The 27,319-nt window shown below is 41.0% G+C and overlaps 1 protein-coding gene across 4 annotated transcripts in view; it reads right to left on the reverse strand.

Annotated features, from left to right (window-relative positions):
* The window catches only part of NCOA2 (nuclear receptor coactivator 2), a 188,601-nt gene extending 165,646 nt beyond the window's left edge, over positions 1–22,955 (reverse strand). Inside the window, exons 1-3 of one of the 4 annotated variants that reach the window (XM_071420876.1) lie at positions 22,627–22,955; positions 15,487–15,593; positions 12,998–13,077 (exon numbers count right to left, since the gene is read on the reverse strand). The gene's annotated coding sequence lies outside the window, so the exon portion shown is untranslated. The remainder of the gene's footprint in view (positions 1–12,997; positions 13,078–15,486; positions 15,594–22,626) is intronic. The other 3 variants (XM_071420868.1, XM_071420858.1, XM_071420884.1) reach the window with 3 other exon arrangements.
* Positions 22,956–27,319: the final 4,364 nt, after the last annotated feature.

Raw genomic sequence — 27,319 nt, forward strand, 5'->3', positions numbered from 1 at the left:
GTCAATAATAAAATCACTCTTCTTCACTCTTCACAGAAGCCCAAATCTGAGGATTTTTATTTCACAGTAATACTTTTAAGTTTCTGTCTGGCCATTGACTGACTCCCCACACTCCCCTAAGACACTTTGGTTAATATAACTCCCCTAGGAAAAAAACAAGAGAAGCAAATAAAACCCTCCCTAACAAAAGCTTTTTTACCTGTGCTTCTCTAAGCCCCCCTCTTCCCCAAAATCTCCAATGAGTGACCTCCAGGGAACGCTGCCCAAACCACACTCAGGAGATGAGCTGGCCTCTAACTCTGCCTAAACCAGAGAGATGGTGTGTTTTGATTTAACCATTTGCTTGTTAAATCTCAGTGTTTGGAGGGCTGCAGAGGTTTTTCGGTGCTGTGCTGTTGCACTCTCCTCACTCCAGCACCACTATTTTTAGTAACCAGCAAATGGGAGCCTGTAGGACCTCTCCTATCACCAGAAAGCTATCCAGCTTGAAGTGGACAAGCAGCCCAGCTCATGCATGCTAGCAATTCTTCAGATAGAGGCTTGCAAGCCCAGCCCTGCCTGCTTCTGCTGCAACTAGCACTTCATTACATCCATTTTAATGCAGGAGAGGTTGGTTTTTTTCCTTTTGTAAACAAACCTTTGATCAGAATACTGTTAAATAAATGTGAGTCCTTTCTCTCTTTATTAACCTTATTGCATTGTGTTAGTTACATATGTGTCAGCTCTCAGAGAGCACAAAAAAACTCTCATATCCTAAAAAAATTTCCTTCCCCTACAAGTGTACAAAACTGATGACCATGCTATTTACCTAGTATTTCTTCCCAAAATTGAAAATCCTCAGATTTGGTCAAGACTACAATTTCCATATCCATTACCAACTTCAGAAACATGATACAAAACATTGAAATACAATTCAAAATTTATTTCAAATTTATACATATCTAACTACACCATAATAAATATAGCTGCATTAATTTTAAAAAGGAACAAAAATTCTCAGAACCAACAGTAAGTAAATTCTGTTAAATATGCAATTCGAGCTATGTATAGACCCAGTTACTCAAATCAGAAATCTTAAGTGAAATCCAGGCACGTGGTGTGTGGCAATGGAAAGTTCTGCAGGACAGGCTACACTCAGAACAGTGCTGGAGCTGAGCCCACGACTCATGTCAAAACTGATGTCAAAAAGTCTTGTGAATTTTCTCAATATAAGCAAGGCACACTGCACAGCTTGTCTCCATTCAATACTCCTCATCATTAAAAATGATGCATTATGCTAAGATTTCATTGTCTTAATTTATATCCTGTGACACCACAAACTACAGATGTTTTTTAAAAATTCAACTTAACATGTAAGACAGAGAAGTAAGCTGGGATATGACTAGTTCTGTTATGACTTCTAAAGGTGAAGTGTGGCTGAAAAAAATGTAACAGCAACATGTACCAAATTTCCAATATAAAATAGTGAAAAGTAAAATGTTAGAGTGAATTAATTTTTAACTGAAAATCCCCTGCTTTTACTCCCCCAAATTCAAGTTACTAAATAACTGCCAAATACTCCCCTCATGTATGACACAGCATAAAACAGTTGAGTACTTGTATTTCAGTAATTTGCAAATTAATTTTAAATGTTTTGGCAGGATAAACTTTACACGCATAAACTTGCAAAATATACAAGCTGCTTCTTTATCTACTTATAAAAAGCAGAACTCCCTTCAGTTCCAGTCACGTGAATTATATTTCATAATCAATTTTATTATGAAAAAAATACAGATTCTTCCTGTTGGGGCACAAAACATTTATGCAAATAGAAGAAACACAAAAACAAAAACTTCCCCATGCGTAAATAACACTGAAAACAAAACAAATAGTAAAACCCTAACCCAAACTCCCCCCCAGTTAAAGAAGACATTTCCCCCTTATCCCTCAATTATATTAATCTCCAATTACAAAGCTGATGGTCAGTAAAAAAAAAAAAAAAAACAAACAAAAAAAACAACAATAAACCCCAAAAAACCAACAAAACCAAAAACCAAACAACAACTAAAAAAAAAACAAACCCTTAATTACCACCCTACAATTTCAACCTTAAGTTAGATCTTAAAAATAAGCCCCATTCATACAAGACCTTAGTCATCAGGTCACAATCCTAATTTAAAACAATAAATTTTCCCTTTTGGTTCCATTATAAGGTGATAGCTAGCACCTCTAGTAATTTAAAGACATCCCATTTTCCTTGAGGTTAACCAGACAGCAAATCAAATAATCCCACAGAGGATTCAGAGCAGGCTTGACCCATTATTGAAGTGTTAAATTAGAATTTCAAAGAGTAACTCCATAGTCACCCTTCACAGGGATAATTTTTAATTCTTCTCCTGTGAAATGTGAAGTTAAGTCAATACTTGGTGTTTTATCTCATAACAAAAGCAGACAAAAATACTGCTAACTAAAAACAATCTAGGTTGATTCTTGTTTAATAAAACAGCAAAAGGCCACTGCTTCAATGTTTTAATAGGCAAGTTCTCTCTAGCATTTTTTTACAATTTCAGTATTAATTCACATTGGTAGAGAGAAGCAGGCACTTTATTTACATTTTATGAAATTAAATACATAAATACATTTATTTTCTCAACACAATCCACAAATGCCAATGAATCTGAATTTTGCATATGGAGAAAATAATGAGAATTGACTCCATTTTACAGCTAAGAAAATGAGGAACTTGAGCTCAAGTGATTTGTTTAGTACACTTCTAGCAAACCTAGCACTGAAGAATAAGCCCCTGGCTCTCTAGCACCAGGTCTATCCCTGCTGTTACCTATGCAAGTTCATTCCCATGGGTAACATTATAGGGAAATTTCAATCACATGCAGGGGCAAATATTCCGAGTCCCCAAATTCTAAAAAGAAGTTCTTGCCACCTTACGTAAACTATTGGTGGAATTAAAAAAAAACTTCAACAATATGTTCAATTTTTGTAGCTGACCCTCAGCCAGCCTAAATAAATCATTTTAGCTGCCTGCTCAACACCAGAGCAGGAGCTTTAGCACAGCAAGAGCCACAGAACCTGTCACCAGCATGGTGTAAGAGTGGCTAGTATCACCTGGTATCCTAAACTAATCAACAAGACAGAACTAAAAACTGATACTGCAACCAGTACAAATTACAGCATAGAAAAAAACCACAAAACCCCCCCACATTTTTAATTATTAAAATATGCAATAATAAGTCTCATGTTGTTGCAGATTTATTCTCCTCCTCAAGACATAGTCTGTGTAAGAAAATACCAGTTCCCTTTTACTGACTTCCTTCCCTGCCAGTGGTAAGCAAAATAATTTAAAAACCAATAAAACACAATGTTGTCTTTACATTCAGCTAATGCAAGGGAATTATTAGCAGAAGCAGGCTTGACCTAATATTGGATTTTACATTTTCATCTTTCCTGTACTGCCAGTTAGCTCAAACTTTCTGCAAGAAACCTTATTTCCCTTCTCAGAACCTCATCTCTTACAAAAAGTCCCTACTCCCCTGAGGAAATTCTAAGGGCAGGGTCACAGCCGTCCTTTCTCAGCTTCCGCAATACAACTTGAGTAGAAATTATTTACACAAGTGTAACAGAACTGAGTACAGCTCATTTATGAAGAAGTTACCACTATGCTTATACAGCAATATTTCCACAAAATCAGAACAGTAAGACAGTCTCCAAATCATGTCAACAGCAAGAAAAGTTATAGCTTATGGCCCTTCCCACCATAACACAAAGTACTCCCTAGTGGGTTTAAATTTTTAAGAGTTCAATTCTAGCACTGCTGGCCATTTTATACATAGTTCACATTTTTACTCCTCAATTGCTCTGAGATATCGAAATAGGTGTCATTTTGATCTTTTCAGATTTTAAAGACTCAACTAATACAAACACAGCAGAGATCTGGAAGGCAGAAAGTTCACTAGGATGGAGCTAGTGAACTTTTCAGATTTTCAGATTTTTCAGATTTTTTCAGAATTTTTCAGATTTTCAAAAATTCATCAGTTTTACACAAGAAAATACCTCGCACTGACCTTAGCAACAGATTTGGAAAGAAAAGATGGCATAAGCAGTGGCAACCACATGAAACTTTAATTGTATTACATCTTTGTAGTCAAATGCATCCATTTAATTATGGACAATCATACATCTGATACAAAAGCAGAGGTGTGTCTATAATGAATTTTTTATTTCAGCCACTAAACAGAAAAAACACATATTTTAAAACTGTTACAAGTTGTGCAAATAGTCAATTCACCAGGAAAAAATGCCCTTGTTTCAGATAGCTTACTTCACGTCGAAGTAGGGTAAGCTATTCAAAGCATTAAGAACATCCACAAGGGGATGTAATTGCTAAATATATCTGTGAATGTATACCTTAGCTTCCTTTGCAGTACCTTCTCTGAGAAGAAAACCTTATGGGTAGCAGATAAATAAATTACATCTATAAAAGTAGGCATGAGAAGAAACTACTGCCCTTTACTGTAGGACACATGAAACAGATAGGAAGCTCACCTCCAATGTAGGAAAATCACGTCTCTGACAAAGTATTTACACACCAGTAAAAAAGCAGAGCTATTCCAGAGGCAGCAAAGCTCTGCTCAGAAACACTGAGCAGCCCAGAGAAAGCAGCCATCTCCTGAGAGGAAGGAGACCCAGAAGCAGATCTCTGCTCTGAACCAGGAGCGGTGCAATTCCCTCCTCCATCTTGTTGAGCAGCCAGATGCCGGTGCTCAGAAGGCGGAGGCCGGCTGCTATCGGCCCTGCAGCCTCTCCCTGCCTCAGCAAAGATGGGTGCAGCCCCAGGGCCAGGCCTGCTGCTGCAATTGCAGGCACAGCCCCTGCAGCCGTCCCGGGTGAAGCGGGTGACACTCTGGGCCACAGCTGTACAACACTGGCACAATGGGGAGAGGCAGGGCCACCCTGGGCCCAGGAGCAGCCAGGGAGTGAGAGCAGAGGCCAGGAAGCAGGGAGCCATCTGAGCCATCAGCTGTCCCTGTACCCAGGGCACAGCTGTGCCACTGAGATGGTGGCCATGCGAGGGGCCTCTCCTTGCACCCTGCAGCAGCTCCCACTCAGAGCTGTACCCGTAGCCACGCAGGTGCCTTTCCTGTGGCTTACTGACTGTTGAGTCTTGCTGTGACTCTAGCCTTGAAATCCAAAACTTCATTTCAGAATTTCCTAAGTGAGCCATTACAGCATTTCTGATTAGCAGGGACTTTCACCCCCTTCCTCAATGAAGCTACTTATGAAATTCCAGTCAACTCATTAACAGCTTTAAGCTAGCCAAAAATAAATTTTCAGTAAGCAATTCCCCCTCAAAATAGACACACACAAGTAAGTTCAACTCTCTAGAAAGAGTCTCACAATCATGGATCAAGTTGTCCTGACACAAAACATGGGACTATCCCAAAGCTTTATGACATTGTATCAGAAGACCACAAACCAGTTTTCCTGGAAGCTGGGGGCAGAAGGAAATAGCTCAGAAACCGAGTGATGAAGCAAATAAGAGGACGAGTAAGTAAGATGCAACTTTGATAACTACTGTTACTGGAATCAAGCTCAGCAGCAGCAGGCTGCTAGGGTTTTTTTCCCCTTTAAGTGCCCACAATACCTAAAACAGGACCAGAGCACCATATGCATGGTTCCATGCCTGTATTCAAAAATAAATACATACTATTGTGAAACATATGTGCTATATACAAAGCACATTTGGCACTAACCAACTAAGGCTGAAAATTAATAGAACAAATCTATTTAATCATTTAGGTTGTGGCACACAGCCTGTGGTGTACAGTAGGGATGGTAGCATGGTTGGGGTGTGACAGTGGTGGAATAGCAGGTGATATCTCATATAAGATGGCCTGGTTTGGGGTAGTTTGGGTTTGGGGGTTTTTTTGCCTTCTGTAGATTTGTATTGAGTATGTTTTAAGTGTGGCAACAAGAGTGTTATACAATTTGACTCACTGGTATTGGTTCCTCAAATATTTCAATGTTGATGTAGTGGGCTGACCATGGTCAGATGCCAGACACCCACCCAAGACCTCTCTCACTCCTTTCTGCAGATGAACGGGAAAGGAAGTATAACAACGAGTTCATGAGTTGAGATAAGGACTGGGAAGGATCACCCACCAAACACCATCACAGGCAAAACAGGTTAGAATCAGAGATATTAACTGAATTTATTGCTAACAAAATCAGAGAAGCATAATGAGAAGTAAAATAAAACCTTAAATACACCTTCTCCTCCCCCTTCCTTCCTTCCCAGCTCTGCCTTCTCCCCCATCGGTGCAGGAAGAGACAGAATGGGGGTTATGGTCAGGTCATCGCCTGTTGTCTCTGCCACTATTTCGGAAGTGGAGTCCTTCCCCCGCTCCAACAAGGGGTCCCTCCCATGGAAGACAGTTCTCCAGGAACTCCTCTAAAGTGAGTCCATCTCAGGAGCAACAGTTCTCTACACACCGCTGCAATCTGAGTCCATCCCATGGGCAACAGCCTTCCCCAAACTGCTGCAGTTTAGTTCACTCTTCCACGGGGTGCAGTCCTTCAAGAACAGGCACAAGATCACAAGTCCTACCAAAAACCTGCTCTAGCATGGGCACCTCTCTCCATAGGTCTGCAGGTCCCTGCAAGGACCCTGCTCCAGCATGGGCCTCCCATGGGCTCACAGCCTCCTTTCAGGCACCCACCTGCTCCAGGGTGGGGCTCCTCCACAGGCTGCAGGCAAATCCCTGCATCCCCATGGATCTCCATGGGCTGCAGGGGCACAGCTGCTTCACCATGGCCATCATGGGCTGCAGAGGAATCCCAGCTCTGGCGCCTGGAGCTCCTCCTGGCCCTCTTTCTGCACTGACCTTGGTGTCTGCACACTTGTTCCTGTCACACATTCCCACCTTGCTCTTCTCTGCCCACAATTACAATTGCATAATGATTCAAGGATTTTTTTTTCCTCTTCTTAAATGTTCTCTCAGAGGCATTACCACCATTCTGAACTGGCCCAGACTTGACCAGTAGCAGGTCTGTCTTTGGCACTGCCAGGGGTTACTGGCAGAAGTGCCAGTAACTCCCTGAGCATACTCATGGCTGGACAAGGAGGAAGCTTCTCAAAGAATCTACCCATTACCAAAGCTTGGCCATGCAAACCCAATACAGCTGATCAAGAGCCTAGAACTTGGATATTGACAAAAGAGTAAGCTCATGAGGAAGGAAAGACTAAAATCACAGTCAGGGACAAGGAATATTTTAAACATTAGTAGTCATGCATCAAGCTCTATGTGCCATCAGCTCCAGATAAAACCTATTCCACCACAGGATACATTCTGGAAGTTACATACTGTAACTCGAGACAGAAAAAGTTTTACATGAGTCTGTTCAGCAGGACTAAGCAATAAAAACACAGTTAACCAGGATCTGTGAAGAGAAGCCAAGCAAAAAACCACATCTGAAAACTGAAAGGCCATAAAAATTAACCCAAGTGAAATTTCATGTGTTGACCACCTACTTTTAGAGAAATGTAGATGGTTTTATCCCATTTTAAAATACTATTATAAACTGTGTCACCACACAGTAGTTTCAAGCTCACAACCAGAAGAGAGAAATGTAGGGGATGTCTCACTCTCTTAAGCAGTAAAATAGGCAACTAGAGATTGAAAGACAAAAGAATCCAAGGCAAAAAGGGATCTTCAATTTTATGTGTTACTCATAAGGATAATGTTTTAAAGTTTAAGTGAGAACATTCAAATACAAGCTAAGAAAAACACACTGGAAAAAATGTGAATAGAAACATTTTAATTCCTCCTGACACTACTACAGCTTCCCTCAAGGAAAAACCAAATTGCAATATCTACTATAAAACTAATTCTTGTCTCAATTCTAATTTTAAATATTCCTAGTTTGCTTATTGTTGTCATTTTGAAAGATACAGAGTTTGGTGTACAGAGAATGCTGTAGTTTATTGATTTGGGATTACTGAAGGAAGAAAAGCACTGATAATGAAAAAAAGGCAAGAATCTAGACCATAACAACAGATGTTGGAATAGGAGAACAGAGCATATTCTTCATTTATCATGGACACAGTTGCAAAAAAAGTTTTAGCAACACATTTACACACATACTGTAACAAATACTGTGTACAGAAGAGTGCCAGTACCCTTTTTTTGGTTGTGGTGAGATGACTAGAGGAGGTTTCTGTAACATATTTGAATAGTTAAAGCCCTGCCCAATGATACTGTAACACTCACCAATATTTCTAAATCATTTTCATAATACTGAATGTCTGTGATTTATTTAGGACCTTTCATCTGAATTTTTCAACATCCAAAAGTTTATTTTAAAAAGAAAACCTGTAATTTCTTGGCAGTCCAGTTAATATAAAAGCAAATTAATGAGAGACAAACACATTGTACAAGACTTTATATTATAATCATCTACAAATTTCCTTACCATTACAGCAGATAAGTCTTCTGAGCCTAACACATTGTGGTATTGGAAAAATTCACCCACTTTAATGTACACAAATATCCATGAACCACAAAGCATTGTACTCTAATGCTGTCAAATAAACAGACTACTGGAATTCAATTTCCAGAAAGCCAAGGCAAAATCTACTGGCCTTCATCTGAAATACCAGTACCATTTCCAAGCCCTGTATTTAATTAATACTATTTACTGTCAAGAGCCAAGCCATGTAAATATTTCACTCTTCCCAATTCAGGGACTAAAGGCAGGCCCAGAGGAAAATCTGCCCAAGTAAATGCATCTCATCTTCTTTGATGATGCAAGTGCTCAGTTGTCCTGTTCTTGACCCCTCTAGAATTCCGAGGCTCCAATACTGGCGATACAATGCCATCAATCTATATATAAAATATACATTGATTTTCCACAGATGATAATGACAGCTATTTCTTCTGCTAATGCTAATACAGTATAACTTTGTCCATATAAAAAGGTTCCTATCAAGGTAAGAAATGAAAAATCTTAGCAAAGTCCATTACAAAGTCAAAACCAATATTTAAGAAGTGAATAAAATCAAGTTAGCAATCCCATTTCCTAAATATTTTTTATTTATCTCACTGAAACTGCAATGTTCAAAATAATCTTCCAGGATATAACTACATACAAAAGGCAAGCTTCAATCAATTGAATGAGCATTTTCAACAGTCTTGGATATATATTAAGTTTGGTTCCATCAATGCAGTAAAAAGTTCACTGACAGAGCACTCCATTTAAATCCGTTTACAGTAGTTAATGAGTTTTACATATATAAGAATAGTTTAATCCAGCCTTACAATGAATTTGAACATTGTGGCCTCAAAACTATGAAAGTACTTTAAAAGTATTTTCATTACTAACAAATCTAGTTCTGCTAGTTGCAAGCACAAGATTTCTCTCTACAGTACTCCAAATTTTAATAAAATTTAAAGGAAAGAAATGCAATATACTACATTTGTGTAAATTTCAACTTTTCCACAACATAACGTTTTTCATAAAATCCCAGTTCCAATTTTAGGGGAAAAAAGCTTTTAGGGGGCAATTGTATAAATCTTAGTAGATGCTCATTTCCTAATACTTCAGTTCTCATCGTACCACCCACACAGAACTTCACTCTCAGATTAGGAGTACCATTTTAACGCTGATTACATTAAATTCACCATAATCAAGCATCCACTTTTACAAGCATCTTCACAGGCAATTCATGTTAACTAATGTCGTTACTGAACGGCAGTGACTGAACACAGAATAATCTTATCGCATTTCATGCAAGACACAACTCCCCAGTTCTGAGGTCTAGCAATGAAAACACATTCCCTTTATTTATCACAAACCAATTCAACATATATTAAGTATCCTTCACAGAGAAGACCAAATTCATTAAAGATTACACATACCAATATTTTATTTCAGCTATTTCAGAAACACAGCTTCTGTGGGAATTAGGGTGCTCTGAACTGACTCCAGGGTTCTAGGTAAGCATCATTCCAGCCCTGCTTTGCAAGCTCACAGAAGCTAGCCTTATTCAGGTCTGATAGTTGGAATCTACTCAAAGTTCCTCATTTGCATCCTTAAATTAATACCCAAGGCTCTAAAAACTTGTTTTGATATAAGGCAATTTTATTTTCAGTACTGCACTTTATTTTCTGACAGCACTACCTTTACACAAACATGTATTAGGAGAACACAGTCAAAAATGAGACATTTGTCAGAATTTTCTGTATCTACTACGGCTGTAAACAACAAGCACTATAACTCAGAATGAAAAGACACACAAATATTTTCTATCACACTTGACACTAACTACAACACAAACGACAATGAAATCACTACAAAGTTAGATGGAAACAGACTCTCCAGATCAAGAGTGACAGAAAACTGAGATTTCTCTAATCTATGTTCTTTTTGCTGAGAAATATTCCTTACAAAGCAAACCACTTCATGAAAAAAGGAGAGAGAGATAAAAAAATGCTTTCTGACTGGTAACTTTTAGACTGGAAATTAAAACAGATTTTGTATGTGTTTGGGTTTTTTGCAAGTCTAAACTTATCATCATTCTAATTGCATCCCCTTTTTTGTGAGCACACAGCAGCTGCTACCCACTACCTCAAGTAAAATGAAAAATAGACTAAATAAGCTTTAACTAGTAGGTTCATTTTCCAAAAAACTTGATACAGTGGCAGACAAGCTGAATGTGCACAATTTCAGTCAGAGTCGTGGTGCAGTCTCACAACATACAGTCAAAAGCAACATTTATAATTCCACAAGCAACACTAGTCAAAAGCCAAGGCCCAGATTTCTTAAATGACACTCCAACTGATGTATCCTTCCAACACTAGTATAATTTCAGATGGGTATACTGGTTAAAATAAACAGCTACAGCTCTTTGAACTTGCAACAGAGAAGGTGAGCATGCAAGTATGTCAAATAATAGGACTGAAGCCCTAGACACTCAAAACTCAATAGAAAGACTTCCAAGGATTCAACAGAACCAAAATTTTAAACAATTCTTTGGCTTATGGAACCTACTTTTGCTGAACTGTCTATAATAGGAACACAGAGATAACCACACATTTTAAAGCAAATATTTTGAGTAAAAGCTACCTCTCTGCTTCATCCTTGCCCTATAAATCCTTTCATGACACCCATTTTTTTACAGTGGTTTAATGTCATCACCATAGACTTCACACACAAATATTCATATAATTTTTGCTCTTAATAAAGGTTTTGAACTTCCTAAACACAGAAACTGTGTTTCGGTCAGCATGTGTGAAGTTATCAGATTATTTTCTATCACTGTATCAACCAAATCTATAGTTTTGGCACAGAATGTAGCAACACTAAGGAAAAGACAGGTTGGTTTTTTTCCTCCATATAAATTAATTAGGAAAAAACCCAAGTAATTATATGGAAATTGCTTTTTATTTTCATATTTCCCTAATGCATTTATTTTTTAATCGAAATTTGAAATTGAGACAACTGAAAACAAACATACGATCAACTTGACAACAAAATTTCATGTTCTCTACAGAGAATCCTGGCAGTGACATTCTTCTCTTTATTACATACACCTAACTCATTCTGAGTGCTATTCACTAGGAAAACAATATTTTAGAGTATTTGCATTTTTTTTAATAATTTGCTTAAATGATTACAAAAGCAGATTATTATTGAGAAGACCTGCATAAGTACCTTATGATTATGCAGTCCAGGTAAGTAGTGTAAATAAATAATAACTAATATGGTGTAAGTAATAAGTATAAATAAGTAATAACATCTCTGCAGCTAAGAATTTTCAAGTTAGTATAAAACAAAAACAAATTATTAACCAGAATTATGAACTTCATTGAATAGAATGAACTTCAGAGTGTTTTATCTGAACTGAAAAGGGAAAAGAGAAAAAAGCACTGGAAAACTGCTTAACCTGCTTTCTCATTCACTGATGCTATAAAATCAGGAAAGTTTAAAGAAAAGCATTATTAATTTTCAAAAAATGCTGAACATAATTAACAAAAGAGGAAATGATACTTGATGTGGGCTTACATAATTTTACCCATATTTGGTTGGCATTTTATAAACAGTCATCCCCCAAACAACTAAAAACTCTTTCAGCAGGCTCATTTCCCACCTCTATATTTAGTGTGCAAGCCTCAAAAATACATATTTCTGACCTTAATAAGTCACTCTATGTGTTAAAAGACAACATTTATTCATGAGTACACTGAAAAGGTTCTCACATAAAATCTCAAATGCGTATTTGTTGTAAAAGATTTATACCAAGTGAATATACTGACATATCAAACATACCTAAAATAAAACCACAGCATTTATATTCTACTTTCTTTCACTGCACTACCAAACTATTATTAGTCTGCATTTAAACAATCCGCAGGGGTCTCTTTTTCTAATTCTCAGTGGTATTATCCCTTCTTGAGAGCAGAGTTAAACAGGCACAGCACTGCCTGATGGAGTCGTAAGACAGTAATTCTTGAGCAACAAGCAGTTTAAGTCATCAGTGTCATTATACCAATTTCAACCCTCAATTTAAGTAATTTATTAGTGCACAGAGTTGGATGGAAAAGCTTATATTAGTTCATATTCAACCTTTGCCATAAGACAGACCATAATCAGCACATCTGAAAAATGTCAATTCCTTAGTTACAGTATAAAATATCAAACAAACCTAGTAAGAAAGAATATCGCATGTTGATCCCTTCAGCCTGTCTCAGCAGAAAGTCCCATTCCTGGTCCTGGCACCAAAGCAAGGACCCTCTGCTTCCACAACCAGTCTCACCATCATTTTCTAAGTTTCCAAAATGTTAGTCTTTCCACTCAGTGTACAGTACCCCATGTTACTTAAAACCAAGGTTTGTTCTGCTGTATCCACACAATCAATTTAAGACATCTCACATCAAACTCCCCAGTGAAGAAGATAAAACTGCAACACAATCCAATTAAATGCAATAGGATATAGACAACTCACCAAGACTCAGCGATGCAGACAACGATTTCTAGGGGCTGTGTATGCAGGGGGCCTCACTACTCAGATACATCTCAAGTATGCTAGGAACAAATTTGAGAGAAAAATATTAGTCTTTTTTTGGAGATGGGCATAGAAGAACAAAAATACGATGTTTAGCACATTGCTGTTTTAAGCAAAACACAACGAGGGAAACACAAACTTTGTGGAGCATTATCTGCTTTTCCAGACATAACTACAACCCCCTTCCAGTTGCACAATCACTCCAGTCACACAACTTCCTTTCTACCTGCTGCCTACTGCAAATTCACAGTGATAGCAGCTAAAATGTTTACATTAACTTACACAGTACACAGCCTCTATTTTCACTAAAGAATCTGTGAGAACTCTGGAAGTGCTTGGTTCCTTTTTTTGGTTGACTGCTTGATTTGACAGCACATTAGTTTCAAATCTCTAAAAAGGAGAAACTGGTGCTCTTTCAACCATTATTATAAGTTGCATGTACAGAAGCATGTTTCTTCTCTCAGCCTCCACTTACAATACTCCTGACCCAAGTGACAAGCATCAGTGAACAGAAAGCCTTTCACTCATATGGAGTCCCATAAAGCAGGAAAAAGTCCATAGAACAGAGGCCATACATTGCACAGCAAAATAATTCCTTCAAGGGAGAAGGAGTGTGCTACTGCCCACACAAATATTATACCTGAATTTCTGTTTGTAGGTCAAAGAGCATTTTATGACAAATGTATCCAAGCAAACCACCAAAGAATAGTTTTCTACTTTCCTATTCTGACAAACAAAAAGGCAGAACATAAAGCAAATGAGAACAGAAATAAAATGAAAGGTACACTACAAGAGTCATCAGCAAAAAAAACCCCGCCATACACTAATTATGCCTCGAGAGTAGCAGAATTTAGAATCAACCTCTTTCTTTGCCATTTCTGCCATCTTACAAAAACCTTCTTCAAACAAACTCTGCATAAGTTCTTTCAGTTACAGACAGGATACCACTACAGTAACAGACTATTTAAGGGCACCACTAACAAAGAAGTGTTCTTATATAAAATATACACATGGAAGATAAGCCTACATTATTTCCTCAGGAATGTCCAAAAAGCACACAAGCTCTGTGGATCACAAACTCAGGGCTTTGAGTGGGTCCTTGTTGACAGAAAAAAAACCATCTTGTTTTGGAATAAAATGTTAAGTATGCTGCTAGATCTTTTGGCAGTTCAGAGAGACACCAAAGAGAAGCCAACAGTCTCAGCAGCACATGGGGGCTGCAGCCCCAGCCCACAGTGGGGAGACCTTTTCCCCCAGGGAGCAGTAAACAGGAAACATTTCCCACTCATCCCCTGTCTTTGACCTGCTGGGCACTAGTGAATGAGTACTCTGCTACCATTTTGTTTCTTGACAATCAAGTGGCTGCTCACTTTTATTTCCCTGCTGATTTTCCCTATTTTTTGCATCCCACCTCCTGGTCTCTGTGGCCTCCAATACAGCTGCTCAAGGAGTCTGTACACAAGTCATGTTGCTCCTGACCATTACAGTAGTGTCCACAAAGGCCCACTGGAAAGGACAAGCTTTGCTGATTTTCATTTTTCTAGTCATAAAACGCTTAACAATAATATTGTCTGAAAACAAAGACAATGCATTATAGCTTCACAGCAGGAGCACTACCTTCAAAACACAAAAACATGACTAACAAGACCTCTCTTCCCAAAAAAACCTCTTGAATTATACAGCAACTAGCAATAGGCTCATGTACTTGAATAGATGTACTATCTAGTATATTTCTGATACATTTCTCTAACTAAACTAGTCTGTCAGTGAAGAAAAGAAGTGATGAACGTGAAGTTATGGACAACAAAATGATCTGTTAGTCCTTTGCCTTCCCTTCTCAAGCCCATTCTGGAGGCTGAAGAAGAAGCAAGCCAACTACCACCTATGCCTGTGCAAATTTACACCCAACCCACAAGAATCAGGAGCTTCTTGGGAAGACCGTCAGAATTCAAGGGAACTACTCTTGCAAGAAGCCAGGTCTCACAGTGGCATAACTCTGTAAATAGTGGTGCACAAAGGCCCACATGAAGAGCAGATCACTGCCTCAAATAATATACAAATTATCAACATTACCTACAATATAAAAATGGAATGCACCACAACCACACCTGCCATTTTCCAACACCACTATCCACTCCTCCATCCCACAAAGAATAAAAGAAAACTGCTTTAAAGGTCAAAAAACCTCAACTAAAAACAACTGATATGGAACAGAACAACACACAGTCTTCTGACTTCAGAACACTTTACATCTTTATTTTCCATTTGTGCACAGTCACTTCTTTCCCTTCTGGTCTCCATTCCAGGTACCTAAGGTGTGTTTACCTCTGTGGTCCATAAAAACGTCATTGTGAACAAAACACACAACATCAATGCTACAAACTATAGTTAAGCTGAAAGGGAGTGGGAACTGCCACTTTCAGACATACTTGGAAGAGATCATCCACAGCATGCAAGCTTAGTGAGCATGAACTTGGTGAGCTTACAGAGGTTTTTTCTCATCTACATTCAGTCTTCAGGTTCCATCATTCCTAAACTAAGAAGAAAAGGAGACACAAATGATCTCACCATCATGCAGTTATCACTAGCTTCACACAGAACTGAAGCAAAATATATTTTGAGGCCTCATGAAAAATTCAGTATCTTTGTTTCAAAGTAACACTTAAAAAAATCCAGCAAAACAAGCAAAAGTATGTTTGCACTGCAAATGTCAACAAAAATTGGCAAGCAATTAAAATAAAAAACCTTTAAACTATGCTATTAGAGCTACATTTTATAGCCTGGAAAGTATCAACAATTTTTTTTTTTTTTGTACGCCAGATAATAGCAACAACTCTTCTGGACTCATTTAAAGAAAATAGTACATTTCTAGCCGTAAATTTTAATTTTGGAAAATACAAAGATTTAGACTGGAAGAGGAGCTTTTCTCCTTGAGAATTTAATTGAAAACTGGAATTTATTTACTTCTATACACTCAATACTCCTCCACAAAGAATCTATTTCAGAAAATTGATAGAACAGGATGAGGATGAGGACATTGTTCATGTATCTGGAGACCAAGGTACAAAACTGAGAGAGACTAGCAAGTGAAATTAGTTGACAATAATCACATGTATTCTCAGAATACATAAGTACTTGGTCAGCAAGTCCTGACAATAATTTTGAAAGAGAAAGGGCTGAAAAGCTACTTTGTGAACTCAAAGCATGGTGTAAGCAGAACAAAGAAAAATAATCTCCACTGTAGCCTAGATGATACTTGAACTCTCAGATTCACAAGTATTAAAACTTAGGACTGTGGGTTTTCATAGGGTTTGGGTTGCTTTGGGTCTTTTGGGTTTTTGGGATTTTTTATTAATTTCTAATTGCATCACACAGACATATGAATTTGTAAGGTCATAAAAGTATGTGTAATAAAAGTGTGAGCATGCCCTCTCAAATTTATTCATAGATAGACTTTCTTCTCAAGAAGTTTTATTTTTTAATGCAGTTTAGCATATCTCCTACATAATCCATGAGGTACAAATAGGTGACAAACTGCATTGTTTTTAATTGGAGTGATTTTCTTCAAAATCCATGGGCCAGGCTCATTAGAGATCAATACTGACAGCAATGAAAAACTGAATCTGTTCACACACAGATGAATTACAGCATAGGCAGAGTAAGAGTAAAATTCTATAATAATTCTGACTTAACAAGCAAAATGTTCTTTCACTTTCCATGCCCATTCTTCAGTCCCAGGCTTCTCCACCGAGGCAGCCAATAAAGCAGCCAATTGTGATATGCCCACTATAAATCCTACCCAAGAGCAACAATATGTCTTACATAGCTCACTAAAAAAGCATCAAAATAGCAACTCTCAGTCAACACTACAGCAGATATATGTTCTCACTATGTCCCCTCATAGAAGCTCATGTGATCCATACTACCTAAGATTTATGGACAAATCAACACATTCGGTAGATATTTTAATTAATTTGTCACCTATACTCTCTGCCCTTTCATTAATCCAATAAAGATTTCCATGTAATGGGGACTATTCCAGCAAAATACAAGTTTTCCTTTCCAAACAGAAAATAACTTCTCTAAGTTTAAAATAAAGAGAAAAATGTAAATAGGATTTACTGAGGACACTGCATCTTAGGTGCAAAAAACAAATGCACATTCCAAAGAAGCACCTTAATATCTAAGTAATGGGAGCACACTCACAGAAAGAGTGAGATTTACTATCAGTTGTAACTGCTAAAATGAGAGCAAAGGAAAAATAATATCTGTCAGTAACTGTATTAATGGGAGATTGTTATGGAAGCCATTTAAGGAAATGCAAGACTTGGAATAGCATAATGATGAAGCTGCAGGAGAAAAAAAATGTGCATATTGTTAATATGCTGCGGTATAGCTTCAGACACTTAAATTAATGAACTAATTTCAAACTTCAAGATGTCAAGCGCTTTGATGACGATACATTTTCCATAGGAATTGTTTCCATTATATATCCATAAAACTCTTAAATAAAATTTCCATTAGTCTTTCATTTGAATAACGTGCAATTTCCACAGAAAAAGATGGAAAAATCATAAACAGTTACAAAACACAGTGCAGCAGATCTACCACATTCAAGATCTATTTTTCAAACTATTCATCAACTCAAAATAATTGCATAAAATTGGCAAAAGCATTCCAGATGCTCAGGAGAGGAAAGGCTCTTCGAGGTAATAGGTAAATTCAGGACTGAATGAAAGAAAATTAATTTCTTCCACTCATTTTTCCATCGTATAAATGCTATTTCTGAATATTCACAACACTGACAAAATTGCTTTGTCTTAAAACTGTCTAAAAAATACCCTAGGTTTTTTGTCTTTTTTTTTTTTTCTAATTCTGTATCCTAAATTGATGAAACTATACAACCTGTCATTTTTCATGTCAGATTTCTACTTGGTATGTTTTGAAAAGGCTGAGCTACTGAATCATTAAAATAGGGAGGGTTTGCATAATGTAAATACTGCTGACAAACTACTAACTGTAGAACTGGTAAGATGCCTTTGTAATATGTAACCACTGATGTAATATTAGAAATTATTCTTACTACTCTAAGTTACCATTTCAGCAATACATATGACTGTTTAAAATGCGATTCCAACACAGAGCAGGAGTCCTGGAAACTGTATTTTATTCCCTGAAATCATAAAATATTATCAAAATATTATCTATAATAAATACATGAAATATATGTTATCTAAGCTCCATTATCCTGCCGGGTAAAAGCCAAAGAATACTTCTGTAAGGTTTAAATTCCCAAGAGAAGAAGAGCTCAGATCCTGTCTGCAAGCACACAATGGAATCACAGCTGACGATGCACATCTTTTTCTGGATGTCTCCATATGCTCAGGAGGGTTTTTCCCCTCCTCTCCCTCCCTGTTTCTCCCTCTCCGCCTCCTTTGCTCCGAGCATTACATTGAAGAATTTGTCATTATCTGCTGCCAGAAGTATAAGAATGTTTTAACAACTAACAAAAATAAAGCAGTGCAGTGAACTTCACCTCATTTAAAAATAAAAATAGGGGATCCTGGCAGAGTAGCTGTCTATAACTAAGTTAACTAACAGTAGAAAATGGGTGGATGAATGAATGCTGTTATATGCCTTCTATAAAGTAATTATCAATGTTACTCTGTTCTTAGTTTAAAATGCTGTGTCACACAGCAGAGTATATACAGTAACAACACATTTAACCTCTGACCTCTAAAGCCAAACATGGACATAAATGAATATTGAGCATTTAAATGCCTATCAGAATACTGAAGAAATGTGTGGAATTTGTTAAATATACTTACTTGCATGCATTGTGCATTGTTTAGAGAGGCCAGCCACAGCAAATGTACAAAGAACTGAGCATGGCAAGAACAGTTTTAGTTCAGTGTTCCCTTTCTCCAATGCACAATCTATTAGTGCTCGGCAGACAAAGAGAGTTACGTTTATATTTAAATTTGGTAGCAGTCTTTGGTTCGTCTTTTCTTTCAAACGAACTGACAGCATCCTCAAGGCTTAGACCTCTTAAGCCTCTGCAATTCTGGTGTCAGGTGCTAGAGAAACTCCAGCTGAGCGCAGAAGCCCAGATTTTGCCAATGAGACGGTGACATCAGCAACAAAGGCAAGGAGCAGAAGACAGTGGGCATTGTAGCAGCAGCTGGCTCGCTCACTGACTTTGTTCTTCCTGCTGCAAAATCTGGGCTCCCTGCAGATGGGCTAGCTCTTACTGGTTTTTTGGAGGAGGGAGGGAAAAGTTGGGAATGCCAACACTACAGACAGTTTACATGCCTCTTTCAACAGAGCCTTTCAGCGTTCTAATGAGCAAGCTACACCCTAAATTATTATAAAAACATAAACATTATTCTTAAGTAATTCATTTTTACTTCAGAGTCTCAGTTTAATGCAATACACTACACTATATGGGAATAAATCCCTTATATTTTCTGAAGTTTCCACCTGAAATAACCTTATTTTCTCTCTCAAATAACACGATTAAGTTTAAAAACTTAAACTGGTTCCAAAAGTACCATTGTTGATGCAATAAAGTATTCAAATATCTTGAGTTTCAAATTTAGCACTGACACCACCAGGACACACAATGAGGAATTTATACACTTAGTAAAGAAGTGCCTTCAGACATTGCAGAGATACTGAAGAACCACATCAGACATGGATTCTCTCCCTAGTAAAGACCACAAGCCTGAGAAAATACAAAGTTGAGAAATCTTCAGGTTTTATGTGAAATAAAGGAGTACAGTGACTAAAAAGATGAGGTGATTGCAGCACGTTTGACATGCATTTATTGCATAATGCCCATGGAGATAAAAACATGTTAAAAATAATGCAATTCTTCAAAATAATGCGTGATGTTGAAAAAAGATGAATCTTTCTTCTTAAAGTTGTACTCAATATTCTTGAAGGTTGAGTCCATGACAAAGTATTTTCTTCAAGATTGTAGATAACCAAGATTTCCTATGAACATTAAGCTTCTCGCACTTACGGATTAACCTTTTGGGGGCAATATACAACTTTCCTTATCTCATATGACACAACAGAGCCAACTTCTATGTGCAGTCCCCAAAAGAGCTGTTACCACAAATGCGAAAGTAAGGGATACAAATGTATCACTGTCCATATGCGCTTGCATACATGTCTGTACGTGGAACGATGTGCAAACCTGGTATATCCTATCTGTGACACCACTGGTGACGTAAACAAACAAGTCTTCTGGAAAAAAGTAGGAGGCATCAAGTACCTACACCGAGTACGATAAAACAACCAGTTTCCATCCACACTAAGCTGTGTTTAAGCAAACAAGATCTCTGCTTTGGGGTGTAATAGTTTCGGTATGACATTAAAAATTATATACAACATGGGCATTTCTCAGAGAGTATCCAACACAGTGGACCGGCAGCTCCATCCCTTTGGGCGATGCCAGAGGATTCCCCCGTGAGAGGAGCCCACCAGGTGGCCCAACACTGCCACTGGGTTATATGGAGCCAGGAAATTAACTGACTAGGGCTGTTTTTATAGTTCAGTACATAAAAAACCCAAAGGGATAAAATCCAAATTACTGCCTTCACCCACAATGGCAGAACAAAAACGAAAAAAAATGCTTTAAGTACAAAGACTGGCAGTCTTAAATGCTTACTTATTTACAGTGGCAATAGAGCTCTGCTGTAACTGCCATAGCCAGGCACTATATGCTTAGCTCAAATTATACCTAAACATTATGGGTTGAGTTCTAAAGCCTATTCACCTGCTTCTTACTACTCTGAAACAACAACAACAAAAAAAGAAATATAAAAACACAACAACAATTGATTATTATCGAACAAGCAGGCTGTTCTCCTTTCACAAGGAGACTCGCCAAGCTAAATTACAAGTATATTTATAGTGTCCCACATACACACATTTCAGACCGAAGTATACAGGCTAACTCAAACTAAGTATGTATCATGATACACAGATATCACGACTTCCCAGTGACTACGAGCAACCTCCTGGCCTTTTTTTTAATTTTATTTTTTTATTTCCCTCCCCCCCCACCTTTTTCTGCCAGGCTCTCGGGCAGGTTTCCCACAAACTACACGGCCTGAATGCTCCTCTCCGGCAAGAGCAGAGTGCGGTCCCCAGGCTGGGGGGAGCGCTCAGGCCCAAGCGGCGCCGCAGGAGCGAGGGGCAGCGAGGCAGGCGAGGGACGCGGCTCCTGTTACGCCTCGGAGCCGCGCGGTGCCCGCGGCGGCGCACACACCGCCCCCCGCGGAGCAGGGGAGGGGCCGCGCACCCGCCCTCCGCGGAGGCGGCGGCACCTCCGCACCCCTCCCCCGCCCTCACGCGTGGGGCTCCGCTCGCCGCGGAGGGCCCGCCTGCAGCCGCCGCCCGCTGCGGGGAAGCGGGAGGGAGCGGAGCGGCACCCGCCCAGGGACCCCGGCCCCGCGCCCGGCCGGCTGCTCTGCTCTTCCCCCTCCTCCTGCCGCCGCTCCCCGCCCCGCGCACACACGCAGACACACGGCACTGCGGCGGCCGGGCCCCCACCCCTCCCCGGGCCGCGGGGAGGCGGCGGCCGGGCGCCCCGGGCTGCGCTCGCACGCAGCTGCGACGCCCCGCCGCCCGCCCCCGCGGCTCGGCCCGGCGCGGCGCGCACGGGCAGGCACAACCCCCGCGCAGAAAGTTAGAGAAGTTGCCCGCTTCGCCCCCTCCTTCCCCTCGCGTCCCCTGAGAGCGCGGAGCGGCGGCGAGGCGCCCTGCGCAGGGGGAAGGGGAGAGGGCGCCGGGCGGCGCGGTCCCTGCCCGGCGCGGAAAGGGGGGCGGCCGGCTCGGCCCCACGGACGGAGCGCGGAGCGGCCCGCGCCGCTGCGCACCGAGTCGTTGTCAGCTGGGGAAGGGGAGGCGGCGTCGCTCTGCTCCCCAAATCACCCCTTTTGTCGTCGGGGAGAGACCCTCCCTCAAGTTTCGCTATCGCTACGTGGTGGGGGTGAGGGGGAACGTCCTGAACAGTCCCTTCCAAATCGCACCCCGCTGCCCCATCCTCCCCCAGCCGGGCCAGGGCAGTCCCTGACCCCCAGATCAGCCCCTCGCCTTCCCGGTTCCTCGCACTTTCCCCCCCAGCCAGGGGCGCGGAGAGGCGGCACCCGACCTCCGCCTGGCCTGGGAGCAGGAAACCGGCCCCCTCGGCCCGGCAGGGTGGGGTGCCCTATCCCCCCCTCCTTCCCTCGCCCAAACACGGGGACGTCCCGGAGAAGTAACCCCGCGCTCCCACCCCCCCACCGCCGGGCGCGGGGGTGCGAGCACGATGCCCCGGCAAGGGGCGGCCCCGCGCTCCCTCCGCTCCCCACGGAGGGGCCGCAGCCCCCGCCCCGCTCCCCCCGCCGCCGGCGCGGGGGAAGCCGCCTCGCCGCGGCCGCGGTGCCGCCCGCCAACGCCGCCCCTCCGCGCACCGGCGCGGCCCCGGGCGTCCCCCCGGCGCTACACGGGGCGGCCGGGCAGGCGCGGGGGGCCCGGGCACACCCCCCGCCGCGCCGGGGCCGTGCGGGAGCCGTTACCGGGGTCAGTGCCGTCTCCCGCCGCTGCCGCCGGCGCTGACCTTCGCTTTGTAAGATGAAGCTGAAGCTAGGGCTGCGGCCGCCATGTTCCTTTTTAATAACTGCCTGCTTGTTTATTTCAATGGAGACCCTCCCACCGCTCGCCCTCCTCCTCCTCCTCCTCCCCTTCTACCCAGAAGAGGGCTGGACGGGGAGGAGGCAGGGGGAGGCACAAGTCACTCCCCCCTGCCCCCGGGCACGGCGGCAGCGGCCGGGCCGCGGGCGGGGGGAGGCCGGGCCGGGCGGGCGGGCGGCAGCGCGGCGCGCTCCGGGGGCCGCCACCGCCCCTCGCCGCTGCCGCCGGCGGAGCGCGGGGCCGCTCGGCGCCCCGCCCGCAGGGACAATGGCAGCGCCCCGCTCGCAGCCCTGCGCAGCGCTCGCGGGAGCCTCCTCCTCGGCACCCGAGCCGGCGAGAAAGGGGAAGGGAAAAACAAAGTCCTTCGCCCTCGGAGGGAGAGACTTTGGCTGTGGCCCTTCGCTGTCCGTCCTTGGAGGAGCCCCGCTCCCAGGCAGGACCGGAGCAGTCAGCCCTCTTACGGCTTTCGGTGGCCCATATTCACGAAAACAGGGAAGCGAGGCGGGGGGATACAGTCTTATTTCCTTTCTTTGCCTCCGGAAAAAAGAAAAAAAAAAAAAAGACGCAAGCTGAAAATCGTGTCAGCTGTATCTCACTCATGGGAGCAAGGGGATTGAGATGCAGGATTTCCCTAGATCGGAGGAGTGAATCCATGAGTTAAAATTTGTTAAGGGCGGGAGGGCGATTGTTAAACATTGCCCTTTAGTTCAAGAAGCAATCCGTGATGCAGAAATCCTATCTTACAAGAAAAGCTTTACGTTTTCACACGTTTTGATAATGGCGAGTTGTACTTTACCCTGCAACACTCGTTATTTTTGACATTTTGTAGCCTGCATGTGCAGCCCCAAGTTGTTCTGTAGCTATCTGCAGATTATATATTGTTCCTGGTGGTATAGCTAACTCTGCTTGCAATTAGGCTCGTCCTATATTTTTCTGATCATAATCCCTGTTTTTCAGATGGTTACATTTTGCCCTACTGTGCTGCATAAAATTTCCCATACTTGCCTGACTTCATTTTTTTAAGCTGTTTTCTTGCATTGGGCAAAAATAGTTCAATTGTTTCTCCAAACAAATTAAAGGAAAACTCTTTCCCACACTCCTCCCCCATGTTAAAGAAAGAGGCCTTTGCAATAAACTAGCTGAAAACTTGCAATATTTTCTTCTTCTACTGAGAGAACTCAGAAATGGGAGGGATGGCCATCAGAAATCTATTTGAATTTAGTCCCATTAGAGATGGGGATGGAGGGATTGTCGTTCTTACATGCTCAATTGGAGCTTTGATGTGATAGTAACCAAAGATCCAATCCACCTTAATGCCACTGTTTTAGCTGGAGTACTTTTGACATCATCTTCAGAAGACAATACTGCAGCAACTGGAGAGGACAACCCTTCTGAACATCTCTCCCCATCAGTTGTATTTGGCAGAGAAATTACTTAGTCTTCAGGAAGCTCTTCCACCTTGCCCATACACAGGCAGGCAAAAAAGAGATTGGGGATTAATTCTGTCTGTAAAACATACAAAACAGAATATTACCTTGAAATAACATAGCAAGTAAGAGTAGCTTGTATTTGAGGGGGAGAAAAATTTAAAAAAAAAAAAAACCAAAAACACCCACCCAGAAAAAAAAAAAAAAAAAAAAGGAAGTGGGGGGTAAAGAGTCCTGGAGAGACAAAACTTTTCCTCTGACCTCATTTGTCATATCTCTGCAAATCTCTGTAGCAAATAAGCAAACAGTTAGATAGGCAATAATCTCATTTACCTCACAGTTGTGATTCATTCTCTGATGCAAAGTGAAACAGTGGTTCACTGGGGCAGAAGAAAAGAAAGAAAAAAGTATGTCTTTAATTTTGTGACCATAAACAGTCCAATTTAGAATTGCACAGATAATTTCAATTCCAGCCTTTCTTATTTAGGAAAGCTTGATTTATTTTTTTTTTCTGACATCTAACTTTCTTAAACATAACCAAAAATCTTTATTAAACTAATACCTAAATCCACCAGGAAAAGCAAGGAAGATCTTTAACTTGCTGTGGTAGGAGCATAAAAGCTCATATAACATGGAGTTTTTAGCCTCAACATTAACAAAAGCCCTGGCTCCTATGTGGCTGAGTTTCCTAGTCAAACTGTGTGGGAGAGGAGATTTAACTACACACATATGCTCAGATCCACTGAAATTTGTTACAAGCTTCTAACTCATAAGCAAATACATTTTGTCATCCAAGGCCAAAACCTAAAGCCCTGGTTACAAGTGTCATTGTATGCAAAGCCCAGTAATTATGTTATTCCTAACTGCTATTCTTTAAAGAGAAGGGACCATCTTCCAGATGGGAAATAGATTTCATAAACACACTTCAGTACAGACTTTATTCAGCATTACAGCTCTTCTCTGAAACTTCTCCAGTGTCACCCTTGCTGCATTGTGTTGACTAGAGCTGGGCTTAATTTTTCAGCAAAAACTTCATCCATTCTAAACAAGAGTAATACAAGTTTCCTGTCATTCTCCTGTATTCACTTTCGTCCCCTTCATTCTTCTGCTTGCTATTTTGTTCACAACATCCCTTTATGCATTCATTTGATTATTCACTGTGATTTTCAAACCTTTCCTAGTGTGAAAATTAGCATTGAGAGAAGTTTTTAATTATTTTGAGTTTTCAGAGAAATTTGGTTGAATTTCCTTTCATATAACTTTTTTGCCCCCATAAATTAAGAGGAAAAAATTCAAAATCTGAATGCAACCATGTTTTCCCAGTCATATATTGTCAATGTTATTTTTCTTGCCTTTTCTACGTACCATATTTCTTTAAAAATTGGTACGCAGAGTAAAACTAGCACTTGCCAATGTGTTTCTAACTGCTTTTCAAATAAGTAAAGTTATTTTTCCATAAGGTGAAAGGTTATGAACAAATTGCTGGTAGTTTATGAACTTGGTAGGCCATTCAGGTATGGCTGCTGTCTCATAAAGCTCTACCTGCAGCTTATATGCATAAGGAAGAATGGTTTATGTGCACCTGCTGACATCAGGGCAATATATAACACAGCTGTTGGTGCACAAAGCCTTTTTCATGAGCAGCTGCATTTACTCTGTAGAATCACTTTGCCCACCTTTATGGGGAATTGAATCCCCACTTATTCATTAACCTTCCTAAGTGGATTTAAATATGGTCTTTATGAAACCAGTAAGATTTTTGTTGACACAGTATATACCTAACTCAAACCCACAAAAAAACCCAATTAAAACTGTGTAAAAATACTCCACTATCTTAACCATCTTCAGGATTCAGAGGACCTGTTAAAGTCTTCTGGTTGAAGCCTCATCTCAAAGTAGGGCCAATTTTGAAGTTATGCAAGGTTTTCCAGAGTCATTACCAGATGATTTTTACTGTGTCTACAGCCTCTTTGTACTACCCATTCCACAGTTTGAACACATTTGTGAGCTGTTTTGGTTTTTTTTCCATGATGTCTAATTGGTCTGTTTCAGCTTATGCCTGTTGCTTCCCACAATGAAAAGGCTACTGTGGACTTCCTAGAAGGCTCCATCTTCTCTATATTGGCCCATTAAGAAGTTGGAGGACATTAAAATTTATACCAGCCTTTTCTTCTTCAGAATAATGGACTGACCTTCTTGGTCTCTTCTTGTACATCATGTGCTCCAGCACCCTCACCATTGTGGTGGCTCTCCTCTGGAGTTTCTTTTTTATGTCTGCATCTTTCCCACACTGGGTAGCTCAAAACTGGACCCAATTTTCCAGATGTGCTCTCACTCTATGGATGGGAATAGCCACTTTCCTCAACCTGCTGGCTATTCTTTTCCTATGGCAGCCCAGGATGCTCTTGACCTTCTTTGTTGCAAGGTCACTGCTGACTTACTTGTTGCTCACCAGGACTTCCAAATTTCTTTTTGAAAATCCTTTCCTATTGCTTTAGCCTCTAAATGGCTGTTCTGTACCAGATGCAGGATGCTGCTCTGCCACTCATTGGACTTTGTGAGGTTCCTGCCAGCCCATTTTTGCAGTCTGCTAAGGTTGTCCAGAGCACTGGCCTCTATCTCCCACTTTGCTGTGATCTGCTCTTCATCTCATCCCTGAAGTCACTGACCATGTTCCACAGTACCCACCCTTGAAGTACATTGGCCACCAGCAGGACCCGCTCCTGCTGATGGCAGCCCTTGAGACCAATGGTGCAGCCAATGTTCCACCTTATCTTCTACTTAGCCTTGGTCCTACCTCTCCAGTGTGGTTAGAGGAGGTCTGTAGTCGTTTGTGTCTAAAGCTTTGTTATAGTCAAGGTAAAGGACATCAGCTGCTCTCCACTCCTCCACAGATTCACTTACCTCATTATACAAACCAGTCACATTGGTCAGGCAGAATTTGCCCTTTGTAAACCCTTGCAAAGAGAGAAATGGATACACTAACTTTCTGCCTGCCCCCAGGCACCTTACTGCCTTTCACACACCTGGAGAAGGTGTCCAGGAGGATTTGCTACTTAATCCTCCCACAGTCTGAGGTCAGCCTGGCTGGCCTGTAGTTCCTTGGATCTCCCTCCTAGAAGATGGACTTGACATTTGCCTTTTTCCACCT

The sequence above is a fragment of the Agelaius tricolor genome, unplaced genomic scaffold, assembly GCF_023055355.1.
Source record: "Agelaius tricolor isolate 1412-34295 unplaced genomic scaffold, bAgeTri1.0.p SCAF_2, whole genome shotgun sequence".
Lineage (NCBI taxonomy): Eukaryota > Metazoa > Chordata > Aves > Passeriformes > Icteridae > Agelaius > Agelaius tricolor.